This window comes from Taeniopygia guttata, chromosome 28 (genome assembly GCF_048771995.1).
Source record: "Taeniopygia guttata chromosome 28, bTaeGut7.mat, whole genome shotgun sequence".
Taxonomy (NCBI): Eukaryota; Metazoa; Chordata; class Aves; order Passeriformes; family Estrildidae; genus Taeniopygia; species Taeniopygia guttata.
Window position 1 is genome coordinate 2,323,909 of NC_133053.1, and position 17,385 is coordinate 2,341,293.

A 17,385-nucleotide genomic window follows, 5' to 3' on the forward strand; every position below is an offset into this window, starting at 1 on the left:
CACAGGTCTCCACAGAGCGACTGTGACAGGCAATGTGTGGCCTGACTTTGTCACTCTGCCCATCCTGTTGTTCTGATGGAATAATCAGAATAATCCTTAATATTTCCCAGGAGTAACCTGTACCTGGGGCTGCTGCAGGTGTTTCACCTGTGTTGTTGGCAGCTGCACCAAATGGGAAGGACAAGGAGCCCAAGGAATGGCAGGCACTGAAGGTAGCCAGATGTGAGCTGGAAGTTAAGAACTTTAACCTGAAATACTAGTTTAGGTTTTCCTTGTCAGCAAAGGTGAGAAATGCAAACTCCCAGAGTACAGGTGTCCTATTCTGTGGGAGTGAAAAATAATTTGGGGACCTGAGAGCAAGTGGATTCCTGGACTTGATTAGGGAAAAAAGTTGGTGCTACTTATCCCAGGTGATTTGGTGTGTGGGGTTCCTGGGAAGTGTATCTTTACCTTCATTTCATGGATGTAAGACCACTAGAGAAGCAACAAGCAGCAGATTTGGGAGTGGAACATCTCAGCTGCATTTCAGGCCTCCTGAATCCCGGTCCTGTTCCTTGCCCATTAGGCAGCACAGCCCTCCTTGCTGCATGCAGATTGTCCAAATCCAGTCCAAGGCTCTGCTTACAGTCCAAGCCATTTGCAAATGTAAAGAAGAAACAATAGAAGAGATGAAAGCCAATCAGAAACTAAGCAAAGTCCATTAAGACCATCCTTGGTAACTCTCCATTTAGCCTGTTCTTTAAAGAAACATCTGAGATGTGTTTTTTCTGTCAACAGATAACTCTGAAAGTAGAACCCAGACTCCAAAGAGCTTTAAGCTTTCTTAAAAGGAAGCAAAAGTCTCTGTGTCATGCCACATAAGACATTAATCATTAAATACTGCGCAGATGACTGGGGAAAGAGGCCATTTGTTACAGGAGGGAAAAGAGAGAATGTAGGGGTTTTTTTTTTGGTTTTTTTTTTGGCTGTGCTGCCAGGAGAGCCAATTCCCATCTGTGGGTTTGATGCATTGTTTCATAAGTACCAGTGCTGGTTTTGCACAGGAGGAGCTCTCAGAAACCATAACGTTTAATGCAGAATGAAATGTATTCCAGGAGAGAGGGTTTCTGTGCTATTTTTGCTCTTGGTGGAAAAGGATGTGTCTCAGAAAGTTGCTCTCCCCAATGCCCTCTGATCCTGCAGCAAAGGCATCAGTTCATTTGTGGTCCTCGTATCAAATGTTGCTCTATGCACCACAGACCACCTCTGGGATATTTTTGTCTTCAAAAACTGTTGCCATTGCAGAAAGCGAGCCAGAAAATACACATATTGTGTTGTCCTGGGCAAGAGATGTTATTTTCGTTCTTTCTTTCTTCTTTGGTATGCACCTTTGTGAAAGCAAAAGCAATTTGGGCTAATGGAACTTGCTGGTTTTGGGCAGGAAAGAGTGCACAGCCCTGGGGAAATGCAGCTGTTGTGGGGATCCTGGAATTATGCTGCTGTAGAGCAACAAGTTCTGGATACAGAGCAGTTTCCCAAAGGTTGTTCCCAAGACAGAGAGCCATGCTGTGAAACCTGGTCACCATCATCCACAAAATTACTCAGGTGATGTCCCAGGGTGAGGAATTCACATTTGGCCTCTCAGTGGCTTTTTGACTGCAGTAGGAGATGCTGTAGACTGAGTTGGAGATTTTGTAGACTGCTCTTGTTAGGGGGAAGCTAATGCTGAAGTCAAGAATCCTTGAGGCAATTTTCCTTACGTGGATGTACAAAGGTCTGGATTTTAGATCAGGGGAGAAACCCCACAGCCTAAAGCAACAACTCCAAACTTTTCATACATAAACACAACTCAGAAACATGTTCTGTGTGTCTGCCTCCCCACAAGACACACATGGTTGTGTTTGGCTTTCCTCTGCTACTGCTTTTATCACTCCCCCTCCAAATTAAATGAGGAATTCTCCTCAAAGTATTCCACTCAGGGCAGTTCTGCATTTCCTTCTTATTTTCAGTGAGTCCATGCACTTATCTGCAGCTCTTATTGAGGAGTAACAGTTGAAGCTTTCCAGTTTCAGTGTGGTTTATCCCAATCTGGAGTAAAAGCCTGACCTTCCCATTAGAGATTCTGCTTTGAATGCAGGAAATATTCCCAGAATGCAGCATTACCCTCTGGCACATTTATCTCTCCATGGGCATAATCAAAGCTCCAGCTATTGCTGCTCCACCATCTAGCACAGCTCCTCCTAATGATAATATTTTTCTCATCTTAAAACAACTCCAACAACCATGACTAAGTACCCAGCAGGTCAGCTGGGAGTAATCAGCTTTCTGCCTTTGTCTTTCACACGGAGCAGTGCCTGGAAGGCATCTCGGAGTCTCTGCATCACACACTCAGGTTTTGGAGGAGTTGCCATTAATGGCTGGGGTGTTTTGGCTTTTCTCTTAATCTCTTATCACAAGATTAGCTAATGTCTGTGAAGCCCAGGAGGATTGGGTAATGATAAGGGATCATCAGGAGAGATGGAAAGATAAGTATTGTTCTCTAAGAAGCCAATAGGTTTTCTTCTAGAAATAACTATCTCCTGCTCCCTGCAAGGCTCTTCTCACACAGGCCTGCTGCAGAATTTCTGAGAGAGAGGGCATTATTTATGTCTGGAGTGAGAATTGAGCTACCCCTCAGACCAGGCCCCTGATAAGCGGCCTTGGTGGGGCCTGGAAGCCTTTGATGCAGTAAGAAATTAGTTGTGGCGCAGTTAGAAATTATGTTAAGTGTGGGAATCCAGGGCATCCCTCTGGCTGCCCTGGCAGGTCTGGGACCCTGGCAGGGGTCAGGAACCCCCCTGGACAGAGCCCCCAGAGACACTGTCTGTGATCTCTGTCCATGGAAAAGAGTTTTCAATCTTACAGGGTGAATTACCAGCTCTGAGGGTTTGATATAAGTAATAATTAAGTGTGGCACGGGTGCAAAAGTAAAATTTTAGGATTCTAGATTAGGGATTCAAAGGGGACAAGATGGAGGAAATTGGGCGTGTTTTGTCCTTCTTCTTCACGCCCTCCATGTTCATCCTCCTTGTGTGGGGCACCCTCTGCTAGAGGTGGATTTTTCCTTTTCCCTGCTCCACAGAGGGCTGGAGGAGCAGAGCAAACATCCTGCTGGGTGTCTGTGCCTCGGCACTCGGAGCAGTCTGAGACATTCCTTTCTGTCAGCTGCTCATAACCTGTCTCATCTGAGCCAGTCACCCACAGTGCCTGCACATTCCCAGCTGTTCCAGTGGAAAACGACTCTGATTCCTCTAATCTGCCTCTCCCCACGACCACAGCTCAAGGCTCCCTGGGGCAATGATTTCTTCAGAGCTGATGCTTTGGAGAAGAATCGTTCATACCCCGCAAAGCAAGTGTCAGCTCTCCAGCAGAGCAGGAAGGGCAGAAGCAGCCATCCTAAAACAGCTGGTGGTTTGGAAGTGAGCAATTGGAAATGGGTTCAAGGTTTCCTTCACATTTCGGTGGCAGCAACACAAGCCACAAAGGAGAGGGGCTGGGAAAGCACTGCCTCCTGAACCACTGAAACAAAGTGAAAATTTAACAAGACAAAAATCTATTTAGGTTTAAGTAAAATGTGCTACTTTGAGCTTATTAAATATGTTATGTAGACTAGTAACTGCAGCCTTAACAAAACTTCACTAGCTAAAGAAAAAAAAAAAAAGAAAATTTCCACACTAAGAAAAACTCCTCAAACCTTGAAACAGACAGGGCAGAGTGACCCAAAAGTTCTTTCTATACTTTCTAACAAAAACTAAGTACAAGTATAACTAGTTATAAGTATAATGTAAAATCAGCAGAATAAATATGCATTAACCTATTGTAAAATTCTATGCATATAAAAATTAATAAAAGTAATTTTTTAAAAAATCAAGAGTTCTAAAAGGTACGCATGTCCATTAAAAAGCAATAAGTCCCAACATGCATCCACAACACTGTAAATAAACATACCCATTCCCTACAAATCTTTATTAAAATTGTAGAGTTTAATTTTTCATCTGTGTTTCACCACAGCATCTGCAGTGTTGGGTTTGGGCTGTTCCCCTCTTCCAGGGATTCCAGCACATGGGAGATGAGGCCAGTCCTGGTGGTTCTCCTTCCTCCTGCTCTTCTTGCTGTCATGGGCATGGTTACCTTGGGTTCACTCTGGATTCACTCTATTTGTGCTGCTGACTGTCCAGTTCATTATCAGCTTGTAATTGTTTTGTCTTCTCTAATCTTTTGTTCACCTGTGATGAGTGTACAATCAGATTTGCTCTTACAGGCCTTTTGAACCCTGACTCATTCAAGTTTCTTCCTTCTTCAAGTAAATTGGTTCCCATTGAGGTGTCCACTAGTGTGACTCCCTTCACTATCTGGACCACATCTTCCCAGCTGACAAATGGATTGCTCAAGGCTTTGTGGTGACTGTGCCAGCCTTAGAAGTTTGGGGGTGATTGTGTTCCCAACCTGGTCAACTTACTTTTATTGTTTTCTGGCATGTTTCTTTTCCCACTCTATATATTAGTGACTGATGTCCAGCCTTCCACCTGACCCTTCTCATCCTGCTGTCAGGGAATATCACTGTTACCTACGAGCTGAGCTGAACTTTTGAGGCCCCTTCCTGGCTGATATGAGTGTGAGGAGCTGCCCCCAGCCTTCTCTGCAGCTCAGTGAGGGATGGATTCCTGAACAGGAGCTGAAACCTGCAAGGCACTGCACCATTGCACCCGATTGTTCTTATTTTTCTACATAAATGTACAGAGAACAGTGGGCCCAAAGAGAATTGGAAGGATTATGCTGGAGAGGCTGTGCTGAAAGGGGCTGGTGAGTACAGCTGAGGTGAGGCCAGAGTGGCACCTGTGCCATGTGCAGCCTGGAAATCCCTGCCTGGTGCCCCCTGCAAGGGCTGGGGTGACATTTCAAATGTGCACAGCTCAACAAGGGTGGATTAAACTCAGCTTCATTTTCAGAGGCTTCTGCAGCCCTTGCCTGGCTAGCAAAAATGCTTGGGAATTTGGCCAGTAACTGTGTTAATTGGCTAGTGTGTCGGGTACTTATTTGAATGTCAATTTGAATCAATTAAAAAAAAAAATCTTAGTATGAAACTGAATAGTGAAGCAGTAGTAGAATCAGACATTTTTAGCAGAGAGAAATGCTTTTTTATTACTTAAAACAAGCTTAAATTAACAACTGCAGATAATGATTCCCTGGAGCTAGATAAGGGGTTGAGGATCATTGCTCTCAGTGATGACAGGCTACTCACTAAATTTGGTGAGTTATGTTTCGAGTTGAGGTTTTATAGCTCAGATATATTGTCTCCAAGTGAGTGAAACTTGGTTGACTGGCAAGCCAAATGACTCACAAGTTGACCTGAAGAATAGCTTTCCCCCCTCAGCCTCCACTGGCTAAATGATGTTTGGAAACCACCAGCTATGTGACAAATTATCAGAATCATCTAACTTGAAGATGTGGAAAAGATGAGTGTGTTCTGGAGACAAAGCATCTTGTGTCCCAGCTTTTTGGCAGAGGAGCCGAGTGCTGATGTCACTGGGAAGTGAGGAGAGTGACATCTGTGGGAATCCAGGGCTTCCCTCTGGCTGCCTTGGCAGGTCTGGGACCCTGGCAGGGGTCAGGAACCCCCCTGGACAGAGCCCCCAGAGACACTGGCTGTGATCTCTGTCCATGGAAAAGAGTTTTCAATCTTACAGGATGAATTACCAGCTCTGAGTGCTTGATATAAGTAATAACTAAGTGTGGCACGGGTGCAAAAGTAAAATTTTAGGATTCTAGATTAGGGGTCCAAAGGGGACAAGATGGAGGAAATTGGGTGTGTCTTGTCCTTTTTCTCCTTCTTCATGCCCTCCATGTTTCACTGTGGTGTTGGCATTTTTCTGTTGGTTCAGGCTGGGGACACACTGTCCAACGTAGGTGACAGATATTGGCACGTTATTGTAAATCCAGCACAGGTAGTTTGTGGTATTTAATGTTTGTACCATCCCACTGAGGGCAGAGCCCCACACGCTGCCCTGCAGGACAGAGCTGCGGCAGGGCAGCAGAACATGGTAGAGATAAACAGAATAAACAACCTTGAAACCAGCACAGACCAATTATGGCTTCTGCTTTGGCAGCGGGGCTGAAAGACAGAGACTTTCTACAATCTCGGGATCATCAATACCTTGGATTCCAACAACATCTATTTTGGGAAGACAGGTCTGGGATCATGCCACGATGACAAGAACAGACTGAGGGTGTCCCTTGCAGCTCCTTGCTGATCCATCTCCTCCCCACGGGCACTCTGCCCTGCTCTGGCTGAAAATCCACCCAGCAAAAAAAACGAGTTTGTTTTTCCTTCTGAGCTGATCCACTCTCCTAGCCCTTCTCTCAGCACAGTGCAGGATAATGAGAGGACAGGGTGAAGAGAAGAGCCTGGATGAAATTGGCTGCATTTCGCCACCGAAGGGTCCATCAAAGGCTCAGCTTCACTTCTCTCGTTGCCTGAATATGCATTAGAGCAAAGTGATGCTACCCACTGCTTTCCAGAGGGTTCAGTGTCAATGGATGAGACTGCACTTAGATTAGAAGTGGGATTTCAGTGGAGTTCTGCCTCAATAGCAGCTTTGTGAGGCGAGATGAGAGTCAGTTTGTGATGAAAATCTAAAAATATCAAACAACTCAGGCAAAATGAGGATGGCCAGTTACAGCAAACCTTCATGGAGACATTTGTCCCAGCACAGGGTGCCTGTGGCCAGCCCAGAACAGGTGCCAGAGTCCAGCTGCAGGGCACCAGAAAAATCTTAGAATCATTTCAAATCAGTCACATTTTTATCCAAATGTCACAGAGGGAAAGTTTCTTTCATGTTTCTGGTATATTTAATGGTGTCTGAGCTTAAAATAAACCTACTAAAGGCTCAGCTTCACCTTGGATTGCAGCTGCCCTGTAATTATTTGCATTGGTGAGAGTGGTGCAATTCATTCACGATTCATTTATGTCCACACCAAGGCACAGGCAGCAGCAGGGGAATGTGGCCTCTTTTCCCACAAGAATCTCTGATGTTTCCAGCTCCAAGTGTAATTGGAGTCTCTTACAGGGTTTTGTGAGTCCTGTTTGCCCCTACATAGAAGAACGAGAAGTAATTCTTAACTCAAGTGAAACTAGCAGTGAAAACAGAGCAATTTGCATTGAAACTTCCATTTACAGAGGTAGAAAAGCTCCATTTAAAGCTGCCTGCTCTGTTGTGCACCTTGGTTGGGATACCCTGAGGTGTGCACAGCCCAAAAATGAGCTGGAGCTGGTGGAACAAGTTCATGGGCTGCACATTATTTGTCACTTGGCCTGAAAATATTTGTGAGGGGACCCTTATCCCTGCTAGGATTTACTGGAGTCTGTCTCACTGTGAACATCCCCTGCTGATGCTGTTAGATAAAAACCAGCCTGGGTAAATCCAGTGCAGACAAGGATATACCAGAGAAACACAGACTAAAGCCTGTCAGATTTCTTTTTATTTATGTTGATTTCTACACACATAAAGCAGCTCTGCAAGAATTTGAAGGAGCCAGGGAGATTCATGTTGTATCCCTCCATACCCTCAGGAGCTGCATGCAAAGCTACACACTGGGTTTTGACAGCAAGGATTGAGCCCACAGCCTCAGGTTAAAGCTAAATTATTTGAGCAAGAGAAACAATCCACAGCCTGTGAAAAACAGCTTAGAGCCACTCAGATGTGAAATATAGAAAGCTTGAGCCAGCTCTTACTGAAGCCAGGGGGTGTGGGTTACTGAAGCAGTGGGTTTGGCTGCCAGATGACCAGTTGTGGCAGCAAGAGAGAAACACAACTTTCCAAGATATTGTTCTCGTCAGAAAAGCCTGTGAAAAGATCAGAAAAATGAATAAAAACCAATTCTTAACTTACTACACCTATATTATGAACATGTAGAATGTGTTCTAGAGATTTTTTTACCAAAGGGTGGTTTCTTAATTAACTATTAGTGATAGTGTTTTGATTGGAAGATCAATTAAACCTACCTGTAAGGAACTAAGATATAAAAAAGCAATGGGTTTCTTAATAATTATCATTAATCAACCTTCTATATATATACAGGGACATAAAACTATGTACATAATACTATGTACAACTGATGGACAGGATGTGTTTCTCCATTAGAATTTCACTGACAGCCAAGTGATTTCCACTTTTGCTGCTGGTTCCAGGTCCCCTGTGGTTAAGTGAGGACTTTGGAGGTTAAAATCTGTCAGGTCTGGATCAAGGTCAGGGGACCTGCTTTTGATTCTAAAGATTTTAATTAACTTTGCACCACACAGAACCTGGGCATGCTTGAAAAGAAATATAGATAAATTTTACATTCAAATATTTGAATAGTGTCTATATATTATGGTGGAGGTAAAAAGCCCTGTTCAGGCAGGCTGCAGGAAGAGAAGAGATTTGCATAGTAGAATAATTGGTTTTGCAAATAAATCTGGTTCTTGAAATTTGTAGATTAGCAATAATATGTCTCCAGATGAGAAGGAAAGGTCATGGATGAATAAAGCAACAATTAAACTTTCAGGAGATTATTAAACTAAACACAAACCTGGCTAAATGCATATGAGAGAATGTCAATAAAGGACAGGAGTGGCCTGTCAGGACTTGTGAGCCTCCAGGATATTAATGTTACTTGGAGATCTTTTCTTCCCATACAGCTGCTCTTCTTGAAGTAACAGCCTTTGCAGATTCCTCCCTAATCTGGACAATCCATTAAATAACCCAGTTAATTTAAGCCATTCAAATCCAATAAGGCTGGTGTGTAATGCTATAAAACTCTAAACAAAATCCTTGGGGAATTACCACGTTAACTGCTGCCCTGCAGGCTCCATCCCTGCCTGGTGCTGCACAGAAGGTGCCTCACAGGGAGACAAGGAGGTCTCAGCACAAGGCAGGGAATACTGAAATTGTGAAAGGTGGGATTTGTTCTGAGTCTGAAAGGGGAAAAGAGCAAAACTAAAAAGCAATGCTTTCCAAATGGACCATGAAATAGATCTTTTATGACAAGGGGAATGAAGGATGGTGGAAATTCTCATTTTAAAGTAGTGTCCAGACCACCCCTTCAACTTTCAGAAAGATCCTAAAATCAAATGTTCCTGAAATTAAAAACTTGTCCTTTCATGGGGACCATTTTTTTTACAAAGGAAATAAAGAAAGCATGTCTTTGGAAAAGCAATTTAAAAGTCTCAGGGGTTTTTTTGTTTGGTTTTGGTTTTTTTCTTAGGAGAATGTTCCATGTTCTCCTTTTTTCCTGCACCTCTGCTAACACAGAGCATGGGAGGCACAGGGCTGATCATGCTCCAGACACCTTCCAGTTTTCTGAAAAGGTGGAAAAAATCAGATGATGCAGTGTGGGAACCCAGCACATCCCTCTGGCTGCCCTGGCTGTCCCAAGAACCTGGCAGGGGGCTTGGAGACCCTGGCACAAAGTCACAAACACCTGTGGCTTTGATTTTAGCCCGTGGAAAAAGCTGCCAACTTTGTGTGAGGAATTACAAGCCACAAGAGTTTGAGTAGTGTGGTAGTTGAATTAACACAGGGTGGAAAAGTAGAATTTTGGGGCTTCTTAGAACGGGGTTCAGGGGACAAGATGGAAAAATTTAGGCATGTCCTGACCTTCTTCTCCTTCTCCTTGCCCTCCATGTCTTGCTGTGATGGTGACACTTTTCTATTGGTTTAAGGTAGAGACACACTGTTCAACATAAATTATAGATATTGGCACATTATTGTAAATATAGTACAGGAAGTTGTTGGTATAAAATGTGAACACCACCCTGAGGGCAGACAGAATGCCATGGCTGAGCTGCTGGACAGAGCTCAGCAGGTCAGAGAAAGAATGTTATAGATAAAAGAAAATAAACAACCTTGAGAAGCCGACCCTGTGCATTCAGACTCCTTCTTTGGCTGCTCTGGCTGGGAGAAAAAGATTTTTTACAATCTTGGGGTCATTTTGACCACCAGACCCCCGAGAATGCAGGAGGTGGTGAAGGCCATGCCCACCTTCTCCTGCCTTGGATCTTGCCAGAGATGAAAGCCCTGGTGCTCAGCCTGTGTGAGCAGGAGGGATCACACACCTCCTGCAGCCCAGCACACCAAAAAGAGGGAACCCCCAGCAGGATGGGACTCCCAAACCTGCCTGTCCTCACCTACCACAGCACCTCTGCTCCCAGGGGAAAGAGGGAAGGAAAGCTTTCAATGATTTTTAATTCCCTCTCCCTCCCAGCTCTCAGGAAGGGAACAGGAGTTAAGGTGGAGAAATAAGGGTCCCAGTTGATTTTATTGGACAAAGGCTCAGCCCTAACCAAGCCTTCCCAAGCCTGGTGCCCTTGGGGTTGGGAAACCTCCTCTTCCAAGTGTATTTTGCCTCTAAATGTCAGGCCTGGATGGCCCCACACTGTAAATGGCTGCCTGTTGCCTGGTTTCTGAGCAGCTTCTCTCCCTCCCTTCCCTTGCACACAGACACACACTGTGGGTGACTAAAAGCACAATACACACAGGGAGCCCTTCTCCTAGGAACATGAAACAGCCCTGCCAAGACAAAATACACCACCACATACCTCATTTTCCCCTTGGGCATGGTGGAGGAGTTGCCTGTGACAGATGTGAGTCAGGTTGCTGGGTGCAGGTCTGGGAGATGCTCAGAAATTCACTTGAGGAGGGTGAGGAAAGGATCACAGGGAGCAGGAACTCTCTGTGATGCAGTGAGCTCCAAGGGTGCTTTCCAAAGGAAGACAGTGTCAGGATCCTTGTTTGAAGAGGAGAATGGCAGAACAAGAGGACACAGTCTCGAGCTACGCCAGGGAAGGTTCAGGTTGGATATTAGGAAAAAAATTGTTACTGAAAGAATAAGAAAATATTGAAATTGTCTTCCTAGGGAGGTGGTGGAATCACCATCTCTAGATATGTTTAAAAAAAGACTGGACTTGGCACTTGGTGCTATAGTCTAGTTGTGGTGTTAGGGCATGGGTTGGACTTGATGATCTTAGAGGTCTCTTCCAACCTCATTATTCTGTGATTCTGTGGAATAAATTCTGCAAGGCCACACAGCCTCCAGAGTCAGAGCAAGGGTGAGAGCCAGGGGTGCCCAGCCTTGCTCTGTGCCCAGGGCCATTGTAGTAGAAAAATTTTGGATCTCTTCCATAAATGTCTCCCATGCTAAACCAGGACAGCCATGCTGCCCCAGTCACCTTCTGACCAGCAGCCTTATTGCCTGAGCAAAACACTGCAAAACCCCCAGGTTCAGCCTGCAAAATCCAGGATTTCTCTTCTTTAATTATGTTCTCTTCAGAGAGATCAGGGGGAAATAGCTGCCCTGCTCCTCAGGACAGGAGCATGGCCACCTACAGCCTTCTTCAGGGCATTCAGCTCCTTAAAAGGATTAATTTGTATGTAAAATTATATTAGCCTTTATTGGCTGTCTCCACAGACCCTCCCAGCACAGACAGACCTAAACCTTGAAGTGCCATTAATCTTGGGTGTGCTGCTGACCTTCAGCAGAGGATTTCTGTTGTTCTCTTTCCCCAGGAGCCCTGGCAGCACCTGCAGCAGCTGGTGCTGATCTTCCTGGAGTGGGAAGGAAAACAGGGGGCTCAAGACACCTTCAGTGCACTGACAGCTGAACACTGAGCTGCTTTTCCCTGTGCAGGAGATAATAAAGTCCTGGAACAGTGGGGAGGGCCAGGAAAATTCCTGCTGCAGCTCCTGGCAGGGCAGAGCTGCCAGATAGAGCCAAGGCAGTGGTGCTGTGTCTCTGCAGTGCCTGGCACAGGAGCTGCCTCTGCCCATGGGTCAGGGGCACCACAGGCAGCCAAAGGTGATGATAAGGTGAAGCTGAGAGCAACTTGAAACTCAGTAATAGTTCTGCTGCAGATTTGTGATCTGAGGCTTAGGAGTAATAAAAGTCAATCCAAATTTATGAGTGTCAATAAATGAGTACTTCCATGTTGGGAGGCACTGGGTCTCTGAAGGAGACAGTGGCAAAACCTGTGATTCTCTCAAGGTTAAAGGTGCCTTTTGGGGAGTGGGGAGCCACAAGCACCTCACTTGGTGAGCAGTTTTCCCTGGCAGCTCTGGAGATATCTGGGTTCAGGGAAAGAGGCAACATGGGAGGGAAATTAAAAGCAGAACTTGGAGCATCCTGTCCACCTGAGGCTCAGGGAAAGGCTCCTGCGAGGATCTCTCTGGCTCAGCCCCTGCTGGGGTGGTGTGCAGTGGGGTTTGAGATGACATTTCAGATATTCCCTTCATTACAGTGTCTGCCAATCCTGATCAAATATGGAATTTTGCCATTTCCCTTGTAGCTTTTTTGAGACCTCTGCCTCTGTCAGATTAGAGTTGAATTGGTCAGTGAGTTCAGAATTATGGGGGAATAAGGCAAAAAGGAAAGGATATAAATGCACACACGAGTGTGCACACACACCGATCGCTTAAACTCGGTCTGATAGGAGACCAGGCAGAAATTAAATCCATTTGGCAATTTATTGGCTCTGTTGAGAGCAGGTGATGAGTTGGAAACTGGCTGCTTTAGGAAGGAGGAGAGCTGTATTGTTGCTGCTGGTGTCAAACCAAATCACATCCCCCTTCTCGTGCTGGCATGAGGGCATCACAGGACACTCTGGGGCTGTGCTGGCTGCAGCCATGTCCTGCTCCTGGTCCCTGCCCGTGTCTCTGTGGCCTGACTCAGGCTTCCTGCGTCACATGGAACCTTTGCAGATGCCAGAGCCGTGGCACTGTTTACAGAGAGGAACATGCTGTCTGCCTGAATTAATTCTCCCTCGTGCTCAGGCAGGATTGATCTTTAGAGGGGGTACCACGGGGAGCAGAAATAGATGCTGGGGTCTCTTGCCGTTTGCACCTGAGGAAAGCACAAGGCACACTCAGAAATCAGCAGTGCTACATCAAGCTGACACTGGCATGGCCAGGAACTGCCTCTATTAAAGGCACTTCTGAAGGAGATGCTGCACTCTTTCAGCAGAGGACTAAGGGGGAAAAGGTCCCCCTAATAACTTACTTGCTGAGTGGATGCAGGGACAGAAATCTCCATCCTGCCTGAAGAGTTCCTGGAGGAGCAATCCCGTGGATCAAAAATGGGTCTTTGCTACCCTTTTCCTAAACCAGAGCAGAGCTGCATCCCTTCAGCTCTAGTATCACCTGCCACTTCCTGCCAGGCTTCAGAGGTTGACACAAAAGAGATTTTATTTTCCTCCCCTCAGTCTTTGGGTGAGAGCCATCAGAAAGCAAACGAGGCAGAGTCAGTGACGCAGAAGTTGTCAACACTTGCTTGGTGAGCCCGTTGAAGCTGGGTCAGGTGTGAAGCAGGATTTGGTGGTGAAGATGCTTCATTTTCAGTCCCTGAAGAGCACCTGAGGTCACAGGGGAGGGAGGGATTGTCCCACTCTGCTCTGCACTGGGACAGCCTCACCTCCAGTGCTGGGGGCACTTCAGGCACCACAAGGTCAGAAGGATCTAAAGCTGCTGGAGAGTGTCCCAAGGAGGGACACGGAGCTGGGGAAGGTCTGAGGAGCGGCTGAGGGCACTTGGCTGGTTCAGCTGGAGCACAGGAGATGAGGGGAGGCAGAGGGGCAGGGGCTGAGCTCTGCTCTGGGACAGCTCCTGGAGCCCAGCAAGGGCTGGAGCTGTGCCAGGCCTTGGCATGGAGCTCAGGGAAAGGTTCTTCCCCCCGAGGGTGCAGGCACTGCCCAGGCTCCCCAGGGAATGGTCCTGCAGGAGCGTTTGGACAGCGCTCTCAGGGCTGCTCGGGGTGGGGCTGTTGGGGGGTCTGGGCAGGGACAGGGGCTGGATTTGATCCCTGAGGGTCCCTTCTCGCTCAGGGTATTCCTGAAATGATTCTGTGACCCACACACAGCCCCAAAAATCAGAGGCTGCTTTTAGAAACGTGTGACATTCCCATCCTCTGGACAGACAGACAGAATTCTGTCTCTCAGAAGAAGCACAGAAAGAAGGAGAGAAAACGATCTTTATCTCTGCTCCTTTGTTTTGCCCATGTGGAATGTGGTGTGGACATTGTTCACCTGCAGTGATGGCTGGGTTGGATTCTGCTGAAGGATGTTTGGGTTCAGTGGCCAAGGGGATCCAGCTGTGTTGGACTCTCAGCAGAGTCACAAGTTTGAGTTAGCTAGATAGGTAAGTAAGAAGTAAGTATGTAGAATAGGATAGTATCTCCTTAAGTAGTATATTAATGTAATATAGTATGGTTTTAATAAAGCTGTCCTTCAGCCAGACATCATCATTTCTTCCCTGAGCCGGGCTTTGCCACATTTTTTACTACAGAAACGTTCACATGTGAGTCAGGGCTCTTACTGTATGTTACTTTTGCATCAGCTGGGAAACCATAAGGAGGTTTTCATAACCATCATTAGGAATTTGCTTTAGGAAAAATATCCTGAGAGTCAGTGTGGCTTGTTAGATAGCCAGACTGTGAGACAGCTGGGCTGAGGGCAGCATGGAAATTGCTCTTCTGGCTAAGGACTGCAGCTGAGTGAGAAATCTCTCATTTTTTTGTGGCTTTAACTGGAGGATACGGGGGAGTGATGGGTATGGGGGGAGGGCCACCTGAAACAAAGTGTTTTCCATTATCCTTTGCCCAAGTAGAAGTAATTGGCCTCAAAGAATTGTGTTTGTTCCCCATCAAAACAAAAGATTCTGTTGCTTTCTTGGATGCATTTACCATGTTATCGCAGTTCCCAACAAAATGCCCTTTTTTCAAAGTAAAATATTGAGAAGGTTTTTTTCTGGTTCCTTCAAAAAAGGAATTTTCCCACACTGCCATTTTGACCTAAGTGCATGAACAGTTCTTGCTGACCTGCAACCCAGAGTGCATTTTATTTTCAGAAATTGGGGGGGGGGAGGGGAAACCCAGCCACTCTCTGAGGGATTAAATGTTTGGCCAAGACTGAGTAATTGTTCCATCAAAACACTGGGTGAGAGATACTGTCAGAGAACATCCCATTTCATTGGCTGAGGGCCTTCCCTTTTGTATTTTGGTTTTTTTTTGTTGTTTTGTTTGAGAGCCTTCCCTTTTGTATTTTGTTTTTTTTTAAATTTGAGGGCCTTCCCTTTTGTATTTTGTTTTCTTGTTTGAGGGCCTTCCCTTTTGTATTTTGGTTTTTTTTTAATTTGAGGGCCTTCCCTTTTGTATTTTGTTTTCTTGTTTGTACCTGGCTGTGGCAGACACAGCAAGGTCAAGGCATTTCATACAGTCAAGGAACAAATTCACCAAGTCCCCACCATCCCTTGCCCTGCCCTGGATGTGGCACTCCCTGGGGCTCCCTGGAATTCCTGGGAATCCCAGGAGCTGGGATGCCCCTCTCTGAGGCTGGAGGGCTGCCATCAAAGAGATGCTTTTGGGCTGGTTTAACTGAATTTGTTGGTGGAAATCCATCAGTGCTCATTGCTGGGCTCCTCCTCACCTTTCTGTTCTTTCTTTCTTTTGCAAACCCACAGGCAAAGGCCACTGTGTGACCCCAGGGGTTCTGCCTGGGTGTTGGGGCAGCAGAAATCTTGGAGCACACATTGGTTTTGTGTTTCTGCTTGAGCTGGCAGAGTGCTAGCGAGAGACAAACCTTTAAAAAGCATAAAACCTTCCAGGGGAACACCCAACAGGGATCACTGCAGTTGTTGGAGGTGCAGGAACATGTGGGCAAGCCCAGGCTCCCAGGGACTGCGCCACCAAGGAGAGCTCCAAGTCAAGGATCATCATCTAATTACTCCATGCAACGCTTGGCAAGGTTATTTTTATCTCAAGCCCTTCAGAACACACATAATCATTCCACCTTAAGTCTTTGAAAATTTGGTCTCTATGGAAACCCTGATACAAACGACTGCTCCTTTCCTTTCAGAACGCCTGAGCTGTGCTGCAGTGTGTGCCCACCCCACGCTGATCCCCATCTTTTCCCACTGCTCTTCCTCCCCACCCTTCTGATAATAGTGCTTGGGGTTTATTTCTTCCAAGCACTGCATATTTAGACCTGCAAACCTCCAAGGGATCTTTGTTTCCAAACCAGAGGGAGGTGGGAGTTGAGAGGGGAAAGTAGAAATCTTCGTGATGCTCAAGTTGATGTTCAGCTTGCTCTTGTGGGATTTGGGCAGGAAACTGTAGGATGCTGCTGGTGGCTGACTGAGCCATATAAACGGAGTTTAAGGTGTGGAATAGCCACTTTTCCAATAATCCTCTCAAATTCATGAGCAGTTGTTAGTGGTTTCTCTGCATTTCGCTTGTGAACACCAGAGGGCCACGTTTGGTGGGGAAAAGAGGCTGCCAGCAACTTTGGGAAGGGAAGAGAGGGAAAGTGACTGGAAGAAACGCTGAGTTTAAGTGCTTGTGGCTCTGAGATGGTCGGGCTGGGGAGGATGCAGTGCCTGACTGAAGATCAGCTTCCCTCCTGCTGTTCTGTTCCTCTGCCAGTCCCACCACTTTGAACCAAATAGAGTAGAGAAACTTCTGGGCTTTTTGCCTTTTTTAAGCAGACAAAGAATAATTTAGTCACTCCATCAACAAGAGGCACATTCCTACACTGTGCCCTCATTTCAGGGTCCCATTTGCTGACAGGTCCATAAGGAGCTGCCTGCCACCACCCCCAGAAGGCTGCCAGGGAGGAGGGTGGCCCATCCTGCAGGCAGAGGAGGGTGGCTTGCATGCTCAGTAAAAAAGGCAATTTCATTGTCTGCAGCCCTGGCTGGGAACCAGAGCTGGCACCAGAGGTTGTTTTTATGAATAACACCCTGGCAAAATAGAACTGGTAGCAGCTTGGGTGGGATTTATATTTAATCTGTCCCCTCTCCTTCTTGGATTGGCAAACTGGCAGGTGCAGAGGGGTGGCCTGTGGCTCGCTGTGGGTCACACCAGGGTGCCTGGCACACATCTGGGCTGAGCTCCCATGCTCTGCACGTCCAAAGAGCCACCAGCTGGCACAGAGACAGGGCTCAGGGTCTCTGTAGCACATTCCATGTGGACTGCTGGCATGCCAGACACTGAGAACCACAGGGTCATTAAGGTTGGAAAAGACCTCCAAGACTGTCAAGTCCAAGCTTTGACCTAATCTCACTGTGCCTTCCAATGATATCATAAAGTGCTACTTCTTTGTCGGAATCTGAGGTATTGATGATCCTGAGATTGTAAAAGTCTCTGTCTTTCTGCCCCACTGCCAAAGCAGAAGCCATAATTGGTCTGTGCTGTTTCAAGGTTGTTTATTCTGTTTATCTCTAACATGTTCTGCTGCCCTGCTGCAGCTCTGTCCTGCAGGGCAGCGTGTGGGGCTCTGCCCTCAGTGGGATGGTACAAACATTAAATACCACAAACTACCTGTGCTGGATTTACAATAACATGCCA